Source organism: Protopterus annectens, chromosome 4.part0, assembly GCF_019279795.1.
Source record: "Protopterus annectens isolate FY-2018-M chromosome 4.part0, PAN1.0, whole genome shotgun sequence".
Classification (NCBI taxonomy): domain Eukaryota; kingdom Metazoa; phylum Chordata; order Ceratodontiformes; family Protopteridae; genus Protopterus; species Protopterus annectens.
The window spans coordinates 240,354,522-240,364,394 of NC_056733.1; the positions used below are offsets into that span (position 1 = coordinate 240,354,522).

Consider the following 9,873-nt stretch of genomic DNA (forward strand, 5'->3'; position numbering starts at 1 on the left):
ACAATGGGAAGCAATTGTATACAAGGTTACACCTCCAATTATAAGCAAATACACCAGAAAGCTTAAATACAGTAAACAAGAAGAGAGGTATAGCAAATAGAAGTCAGGGGGCTGGTGGGGGGTAACCAGGACTGCAACAGTGAATATACTTGAACATCTACATTTACGGTAAGTGTACACAACTGTACTTTGTTCTTCGTGTTTCACTGCTGCATTCATTCCATTTGGGTAGATTCCCAAAGCTAATGAAGGGAGGAAGCAATTAGGGAGCATTAGGACCAGCTATTAGGCCCTGCAAGACTGCAGTGGCAAAACCAGCTCTGGATTTAGACAAAATGGGCAAGTGGTAATGCTTGGTGAAGGTATGAACAGAACTCCAGGTAGCAGCTTCTAGGATGTCCCTGGTAGGAACACCTCTGAGAAAAGCTGTTGAAGTAGATGCAGCCCTGGTGGAATGTGATCTTATCTCCTTGTAGGGTAGGTTTTCCATGGTGCTTATAGCAGAAATGAATGCAATGGCCTATCCATTTAGAAATGGTTGGCTTTGAAATGGTCTTCCCCTCTGCCGCTGCAGCAAAGGCAACTAGCAGCTGTTCAGTTATTCTGAGAGGCTTAATCCTGTCCAAGTAAGATCTATGTTGTCTCTGCACATCCAAAGAGTGCAGTATTCGTTCTCCTTTGCTCTGTGGATTAGAAAAGAAGGTTGGCAAATGAATGAACTGATTAAGGGCCACACTGGATACCACCTTGGCCATAAAGGAAGGATTGGTCCTGAGGGACACCCTGTCAGCATGGAAGATGAAGGGCTCCGCTGCCATGAGGGCCTGTAATTCAGACACTCTTCTTGCTGAAGTGATGACTAGAAGGAAGGCTGTTTTCCAAGAAAGGAATTTCAACTTTGCAGTTGCAGCTGGCTCAAAGGGAGGTAGAGTGAGCTTTTCCAATACAAAGTTAAGGTCCCAGGCTGGAGTAGGGGCTCTCCTGGGTGGTCTTAAATTTTTTGCCCCTCTGAGGAATCGCTTCAGCAGTGGGTGAGAGAAGAGGGGTGGCTCCGTATTAAAATGTGCTAAAATAGCACAGGCATGAATTTTAATAGAAGAGAAGGAAAGGCCCTTGTGAAACATCTCTGTTTAGTATTGAAGAAATGCCGTAAACTGGGCAATGCTGTGCCCATCCCTTGAGTTTGGCTCCAGGAACAGAATATTTTCCACTTTTCAGCATAGGATTTTCTAGTACTAGGCCTCCTTACCTCCAGAATGACATCCAGCACTTGCTTACTGAGGGATGGTAATGGAGAGCTCAGGTAAATCAGCCAGGCTGCAAGGTTCAGGGTTTGAAGCTGGGGGTGCAGAATCGGGCCCTCCTGCTGGGACAGGAGTGAAGGGGTCTGAGGCAGGTGCCATGGTTCCCAGCAGTAACACACTGCACAAGATGGGGTACCAGTGTTGGCGTGGCCAGTCTGGTGCAATGAGTATGGTCCTTGGCTTGTCCTGTTTGATCTTTAGTAGCACTTTGAGAGGACAGGCAGAAGGGGAAAGGCATAAACTGAGAGGTTTTCCCAGGTGAAGGACAGGGCATCCACTTTCCAAGCTTGTCTGTGGGGAGTCCTTGTGCAGAATTTGTTTAAATTGGTAGTTCTGAGGGGAGGCAAACAGGTCCATCTCTGGGCTCCCCCATTTGTTTCTCAAAATGTTGAATATCTTTGGTTCCAGTTTCCACTCGTGTGGGTCCATGATATTTCTGCTTAGGTCGTCTGCCAGTGTGTTTTGCTTGCCTGGCAGGAACAGCCTGTAGATGCACTTGGTAGCTCAAGGCAGTGTCCCACAGAGCGAAGGCTAGTCTGCAGAGAGGATAAGAGTGGGTTTCCCCCTGCTTGTTTATGTACCACATAAACAGTGGTGTCTGTTTTTACCAATAATTGTCCTGGAAGGTTGTCAGAGCATTCTGTACAGTTAGCATTTCTTTTTGATTGATATGCAGGTGCATTTGACTCTGGTTCCATTTGCCCTGAATGCACTGCACTGCCAAGTGAGCCCCCACACATAGTATAATGCGTCTGTTAGGGTTTGGGCGGCAGGGGGTAGAGTGAATTGCAGTCCCTTGTTGAGGTAGCAGGCCTCTGCCCACCAAAGGAATTCTGTCTTTATACAAGGGATGATAGGAATCACTGATTCCAGGTCCTGAGAATGTTGACACCATAGGCTTTTTAGATACCACTGTAGTTTCCTCATATGCAGTCTTGCATATGGAATTAGTAGGATGCAAGAGGCCATGAACCCCAGAGCTTGCAGTATTTTCCTTGCAGTTAACTGGGTCTTTGTGGCCAGTAATTTGAAGTAGGCTGTCAGATAAACCTGTTTCTCTGGCATGAGATAAGCCATCTGAAAAGTTGTGTTCAAGCTTGCTCCCAGGAATACAATTTGCTGGCAGGGTACTAGGTGAGATTTCCTTTCATTTATGGTGTAGCCCAATGAGGTTAACAGTTTCTTTACAAATGCCAGATGATTTAATAGTATGTACTATCGTCCAGGTATGGGTATATTTGAATATTTCTTTGCCTGCAAAATGCAAGGACTGGAGCCAAGCATTGTGCGAATACCCTGGGCACAGTAGATAAGTCAAAGAGTAGTGCAGAGAACTGATAGTGCATGTAGCCTGCTCTGAAGCGTAGGTACTTTCTGAAAAATTCCCTTACTGGAACGTGCAGTTAAGTTTCCTTTAAATCCAATGCTGCCATCCAGGAATTTCTGCCCAGCATGGGAAGCAGCTGGTGAAGAGTTAGCATTCTGAATTTTTGAATTACCAAGAAGGTGTATAGGTCCAGGATAGGATGCCAGAAGTGGCCTTTTCTGGGTACCAGGAAAAGTCTGGAGTAAACACCTTGTCCCCATTCATCTGCTGCGACAGGTTAAATAGCCTCGATACTTAGAGAGAGAAAGTACAGTTTTGTACCTACCATAAATGTAGATGTTCGAGGATCCACATTGCTGCAGTCCTAACTATTGGGTAGTGCGCTGTCCAGTCGGCCCGAATACCAAAGTATATGGCCGACGTCGGTCACGGCGCATTAGACTGACGTCAGTACGTCAGGGTACTAATGAGCATGACCGACGTCATATCCTCAGTCTTTTCTTGCCCCAGATGTCAGAAGACCCTAAAAAGACAAGGCCAAAACCAAAAACACCAAACATACCTGCACCAAAATATATACAATATATACAAAGGTACCAGAATAAAATCTCACCTACAGAACCACCCCTAAACACAGAGGGGCAGGAGGGAGGTAAATTGACTGCAGCAATGTGGATCCTCGAACATCTACATTTATGGTAGGTACAAAACTGTACTATGTTCTTCATTCCACACTGCTGCAGTCCTAACTATTGGGTAGAATCCCAAAGCAGAGGTAAGGGAGGCTGGCAAATCATAAGGAAGCAGGAGCTGATAACATGCCTTGCAAAATAGCTGTGGCAAAACCAGCCCTAGACTTAGAGTAGAGAGGAAGGTGGTAATGCTTAGAGAAAGTATGCACTGAACTCCAAGTAGCTGCCTCCAAAATATCCTTAGTTGCCACCCGCCTTAGAAATGCTGTTGAAGTGGCAGTAGCCCTAGTGGAATGAGGCCTAATCCCAGCTGGAATCTCCTTGCCATGATGGGAATAACAAAATGCAATGCAACCCAATCCACCTAGAAATAGTTTGTTTTGACACAGGCTTGCCCTGGGAACTCAAAGCAAAAGAAACAAACAACTGCTGAGACTGCCTAAAATCCTTAGTCCTGCTTAAATAATAACGCAATTGCCTGTGTACATCTAAAGTGTGCAAAATCTTTTCCCCTTTATTTTGGGGATCTGCATAAAAAGTAGGCAAATGAATAGTTTGGTTTAAAGCCACACTAGAAACCACCTTAGGCATAAAGGAAGGATTAGTACGTAATGATACCCTATCCTTATGAAAAATCAAAAAAGGCTCCACCGCCATAAGGGCCTGCAACTCAGAAACCCTTCTAGCAGAAGTAATGGCCAACAAAAAGCAGTCTTCCATGACAAGTATTTCAGTTCAGCAGTAGCCGAGGCTCAAAAGGTTGTAGAGTAAGTTTCTCCAACACAAAATTGAGGTCCCAAGCAGGAGTAGGAGCTCTCGTGGGGTCTTATATTCTTTGCCCTCTAAGAAATTGCTTGAACAAAGGATGTGAAAACAATGGTGGGTCACAATCATAGTGAGCTGAAATTGCTGCAGCATGAATCTTAATAGAAGAGAAAGACAAACCTTTGTCCAATAACTCAGTAAGATATTGAAGAGCCACACTCAAATTAGGCTCAGAAATCTCCAAATTCTTTGCTGCAGTCCAAAATAAAAATCTCTTCCATTTTCTGCGTACACTTTCCTTGTACTAGGTCTTCTGGCTTCCATAATCACATTTAAAACTTGTTGAGGAAGCTGAGACCTGCTGTCTTTCAAAACAGAATATGCCAGGCTGTTAGATGAAGAGAGTGAAGCTTGACATTGAGCAGGCGACCGTCCTTCTGAGACAACAGGTGTGGAATCAAGGGTAAAGGCCATGGAGGCTTCCTTACCAGACTCCTCAGTAATGGGTACCAGTGCTGCGAGGCCAATCTGGAGCTATTAAAATCATCCTTGGCTTGTCCTGTCTGAGCTTTAGAAGCACCTTTGGGAGAAGAGGCAGAGGTGGAAAGGCATACACATGAAGATTTTTCCAACTGAAAGAAAGAGCATCCACTTTCCAAGCTGTGTGATGAAATTCCTTGTGCAAAACTTTGGCAGCTGGTGGTTTAGTGGAGAAGCGAACAGATCTATGTCTGGAGTTCCCCATGACACTGTCAATTTTGAAATACATGAAGATCCAGTTTCACTCGTGGGGATCCATGATTTGTCTGCTTAACACATCTGCTAAGGAGTTCTGTGCTCCGGCAGAAACCTTGCCTGAAGAGTTAGTTGCAAACTGAGCGCAGTCTCCATAAAATCATTGCTTGTCTGCACAATGGGTAAGAATGTGTTCCCCTTGTTTGTTGATGTACCACATGACAGTTGTGTTGTCTGTTAGAATCAACACCTGCCCTGGAAGAAGTAACTCCTTGAAAGCCATTAATGCAAACTGGACTGCTAACATCTCTTTCATGTTGATATGTAGATGCTGTAGTCTGGCAGGCCACTTGTCTTGTATCCACTTTCCATTTAGATGAGCTCCCCAAGCAATATCTGAGGCATCTGTCGTTAGAATCTGACTTGCCTCTGGCCGGGTCACAGAGAGTCCCTTGTTTAGGTGACATTCCTGAGCCCACCACAAAAATTCCTTTTGAATGCAAGGTATTATTTGAATGACAGTGTCCAAATCCTGGCAGTGCTGTGTCCACAGATTTTGAGATACCATTGTAGCTTCCTCATATGCAGTTTGGCATTGGGAAGCAGCAGAATACAAGATGCCATGAACCCTAAGGCTTGAAGGACTGTCCTTGCAGTCAGCCCGGACTGAAGAGATAGTTGATGGAAGTAACTGGAAAGATTCTTTTGTTTGTCCGGGTTAAAAGGCCATCTGGGCTGCTGTATTCAGTCTCACACCCAGAAAGCACATGTCTTGAGAGGGTACTAGACTGGACTTTATTTCGTTCACAGAATACCCTAGGCATCTTAGCACTGCTATGACATATTCCAAATGCTGTAGAAGATCTTCCTTTTCTTGAGCCAGAATCAGGCAGTCGTCCAAGTAAGGATAGATTTGAATTCCTTTTAGCCTGAAGTAAGCTATCACTGGAGCCAGAACCTTTGTGAATACTCTGGGCAGTAGATAAGCCAAAGGGCAATGCAGAGAACTGATAATGAGAATTTCCAGCTCGACGCAGATACTTCCTGCAACTTAGTCTTATTGGCACATGAAGGTAAGCTTCCTTGAGATCTAAAGTTACCATCCAGTGATCTTTGCCCAGCAGAGGTAAAAGTTGTTGTAACGTCAACATTTTGAACTTAGGAATGTCCAGATAAGTGTTGAGGATAGATAAATCCAAAATTGGTCTCCACGTGTTCCCCTTCTTTGGTACTAGGAACAGACGAGAATGAAATCCTAGGCCCTTTTCTGGCACAGGAACTGACTGAATAGCCCCTATTTGGAGCAACAGAGAAATTTGCTTGTGAGCCTCTGTTCTTTGTAGAGAAGGAATGTCCGGCATGCCTTTGAAAGGAGGCAAGGTATGGAAATAAAACCTGTAACCGTGGTGAATGATATCCAGAACCCATCTGTCTTGGGTAATTAAATCCCAATTTTCTTTGAAAAGAGACAGCCTTCCTCCCAAAGGTGCTGCCAGGCGAGAATGCACAGGCAGCTGAAAAGGCAGGTCATTGGGTCTGCTTACGAAAGGACTGACCCTGCCCTCACCAGAAGTCTGAGCAGGTGAACTCCTGTCCTAGGCCTAAAAGAACCTTGAGCTCTGCTTCTACCACGTCTAGACCTACCCCTAGACTGGGAATCATAAGCAGGATAAGTCCACCCCTTAGTAGGCCAATTTCTACTAAACTTGGAGGCTGCACCTGCAAAAATCCTTAACAGTTTGCATAGACTTAGCCTTGTCCTCCATTTTCTTTAAAACTGCTTCCACAGGCAACCAAACAACACATCAGACTGTAAAGGAGCATCCAAAATCCTTGTCTTAACATGCTCAGCTAAGATCTGATCCCTCAACCAGGCCGAAGAACAGAACCAGTGGCAGCCACCCTCGAGGAGGCCTGCACAGCATCAAAACCACACTGCAAGGAATGCTTACCCACCTGTTCAGAAACATGAACTAAATCCTGCAATTCTTTACACTCAATACCTTCAGCCAGAGCATCCACCTTAGACTTCAATTGTGAAAGGAGATAATTCTGATATTTTAACATATGAAACTGACAATTCAACGCCCTCATGGCTAAAGTGGAAGAAGTATACACCTTCTTTCCCCATCTATCCAAAGCCCTTGCCTCTTTATCAGGAGGAACAGGATTTTTAACCACAGAAGCCTTCACACCTTTAGGCCCCTGAGAAACAGTTTCTGGGTCTGCCCTAGGACTCTTAAAAAGATACTTATGGGCTTCAGGCACCCTATAGTACCTATCCGGTTTAACTGGGGCAGGAGGCAAAGAGTCAGGATTCAGGGAAGCCTCTGCAAAACATCTTCTACCACATTCAGAACAGGAGGTATAGCTAAAGGCCTATGCTGGGGTAAAAACAAGAATTCTCTAAGCCTCTTCCTGGAATCAGAGAAATCTTGACCTTCCCATTTAAAATGCTCCCTCATGGAATGCAGAGTCTCTGAAAATGAAAAATCCTCAGGAGGCTAAGCTGAAGGAGTAGAATCATCCACATCAGAATCAGAATAAGGAGGATACTCCTGCAAGTCTTCAGAAGACTCAGAAGCCTCGAACATTGCTCAAAACTCTCAAACTCAGGTTCCACCCTAGGCCTCTTATCAGGAGGGGGCATAGAACCTCTAATCATTGTAATCAAATCCTCTGCCATTTTTAGCATATGCTTCTTAGGCAAAGACCCTGAAACACTCGGAGAAACCCTCACTGAAGCTAAAGCAGGCCTGCCTCTTAAAGAAGCCTTAGAAACAGAAGGAGGCCCTAACCACCTTAGGAAGAGAGGGAAGAACAGCCACCTGAGAAGCCCCTTCAGGCTGGCCTACTTCCTGAGTTACATCCTGCAACAGTAAAGTTTCTCCCTGAGACTCCAAAGAAACTCCTGGCAGAACCTCCGGCTCCACTGAGCCTTCTAAAGAACCGACGTCCGGGACTGTCGGTTCTTCCACTCTAGGCTTCCCCGCTTTGTCCTTGCGCTTTTTGGCTGAAGCGGGCGCCGAGCATCCGACGGCATTTTATAATTACAACGCTTCCCAAACACTAACCTGGCACAGTCTAACCGCTCTTAATAGTGCGTTTGTTAAACCTAGCACAAGAGCGCATCCAACAACGTCGTGCTCAGGCCCTAAACAAGGTATACACAAAGTATGGTAATCCCTATGAGGTATCGGTTTCCCACAAGAAATACAGTTATTCACTTTTTCTGACATCCGGTTAAATACTGAGGCAAGAAAACCAAAATATTCCCAACGGGTACTTAGCCAACTTTGATTCGGTCTGAAACTCTGACTTCAGAAACTTTCAGAACGCCAACTTGCACTCGCAAAAACTGCTTCTGCATCGGACCATGCGGCAAAAAAGACTGAGGATATGACGTCGGTCATGCGCATTAGTACCCTGACGTACTGACGTCAGTCTAATGCGCCGTGACCGACGTCAGCCATATACTTTGGTATTCGGGCCGACTGGACAGCGCACTACCCAATAGTTAGGACTGCAGCAATGTGGAATGAAGAACATCCTGCTGTTGAGCCACTGCCCACTGATTTGGGGGTAGGTCTGGCCAACCTTTTGGGGTTGGTAAGGAGTGGAAGTGGAATCTGTATCCTTGGAAAACTATATTTAAAACCCATTTGTCTTTGGTAATGAATGCCCAGTTTTTTGCATGCAGGGCGAGCTTTCCCCCTAAAGGTGCAGTCAGTTGAGCAGGGCTTGGAAGGTTTAAGGTTAAGTCATTGTGACAGTTTACCATAAGGGGGTGTCTTACTACTTCCAGCTTTGGAAGTGGGAGCCCCCCACTGCTTAGGCCTGTGAGTACCTTGAGACTGTGGCCTAGGTGGTCTGCTGTTCCTGGATTTGGACTGAGAAGGCCTGGAAGAGACAGGAAAGGACCAATTCTTAGAAGGTCAATGCCTACTAAATCTGGGAGGCTGTACTTGCAGGAAATCTTTAACAGTTTGCATAGATTTAGCTTTTTCTTCCATCTTTTTAAGAACGTCTTCTGCTCTGTTGCCAAACAGGCGGTCTTGGTTTAAGGGAGCATCCAGTAATTTGGCTTTAACATGATCTGGCAAAGTTTGCTCCTTAAGCCAAGCATGCCTTCTAAGAACAGACCCAGTAACAGCAGCCCTACAAGATGCCTCTAAGGAGTCAAAATCACATTGCAAAGTATGTTTACAAATTTGTTCAGCAGAATGCATTAAATCCGGTAATTTTCAGCACAGTCAGGAATCAACATCAATTTCTATTTAAGTAATCTAGTAATATGCTGCTGGTACTTTAACATATGAAATTGGCAGTTTAAGGCCCTAATAGCCAAAGTAGCATAAGTGTATACCTTCTTACCCCATCTGTCCAGGACCCTGGAATCTCTATCAGAGAAGGTAGGATTTTGCCAGTAGTAGCCTTAATGCCTTTGGGTCCCTGTGAAATGGCCTCTGGGTCTGCAGTAGGATTCTTAAAGAGGAACTTGTGAGAATCGGGAACTCTTAATACCAGTTAGGTTTCCTGGGAGCCGGAGGGAAGGTGTCTGGGGCCAGGCTAGATTCCAAGAAGGCATCATCTACAATGTCCAGTACAGGAGGGATAGCTAAAGGCCTGTGTTGAGGCAGGAGTAAAAATTCCCTAAGCCTCTTTTTGTAGTCAGAGTAATCCTGGCTTTCCCAGCAGAAATGCTCCCTAAAAGTGTGCAACGTTTCACCAAAAGAGAAATCTTCTGGAGGGGAAGCAGACGGAATGGAGTCCTCTGCATCAGAATCCTCATAGGCAAGGCAAATCCTGGTCATCAGTAGAAACAAATTTTAGAATCCTGATCAGAAGAATCAGAAGGAAAATCAGTTCTAGATCTCAGAGAGAGAAGGGTGGCTTTCCCTAATTAGAGTAATAAGGTCGTCAGCCATTCTTTTTTGTTTTTTTAGGCATATTGTCCTGACCATGCTGTTTGGACATTGGTTTTCTAGGCATGGATAGAGTCTTAGGCCTTGAAGAAGAAGATGGCGTCGGTTTGATATGCAAGTCAGTA

The 9,873-nt window shown here is 45.1% G+C and overlaps 1 protein-coding gene across 1 annotated transcript in view; it reads right to left on the reverse strand.

Annotated features, from left to right (window-relative positions):
• Window positions 1–9,873, reverse strand: part of CSNK1D (casein kinase 1 delta) — a 946,953-nt gene that overhangs the window by 819,005 nt on the left and 118,075 nt on the right. The gene's annotated exons all lie outside the window — the stretch shown is intronic.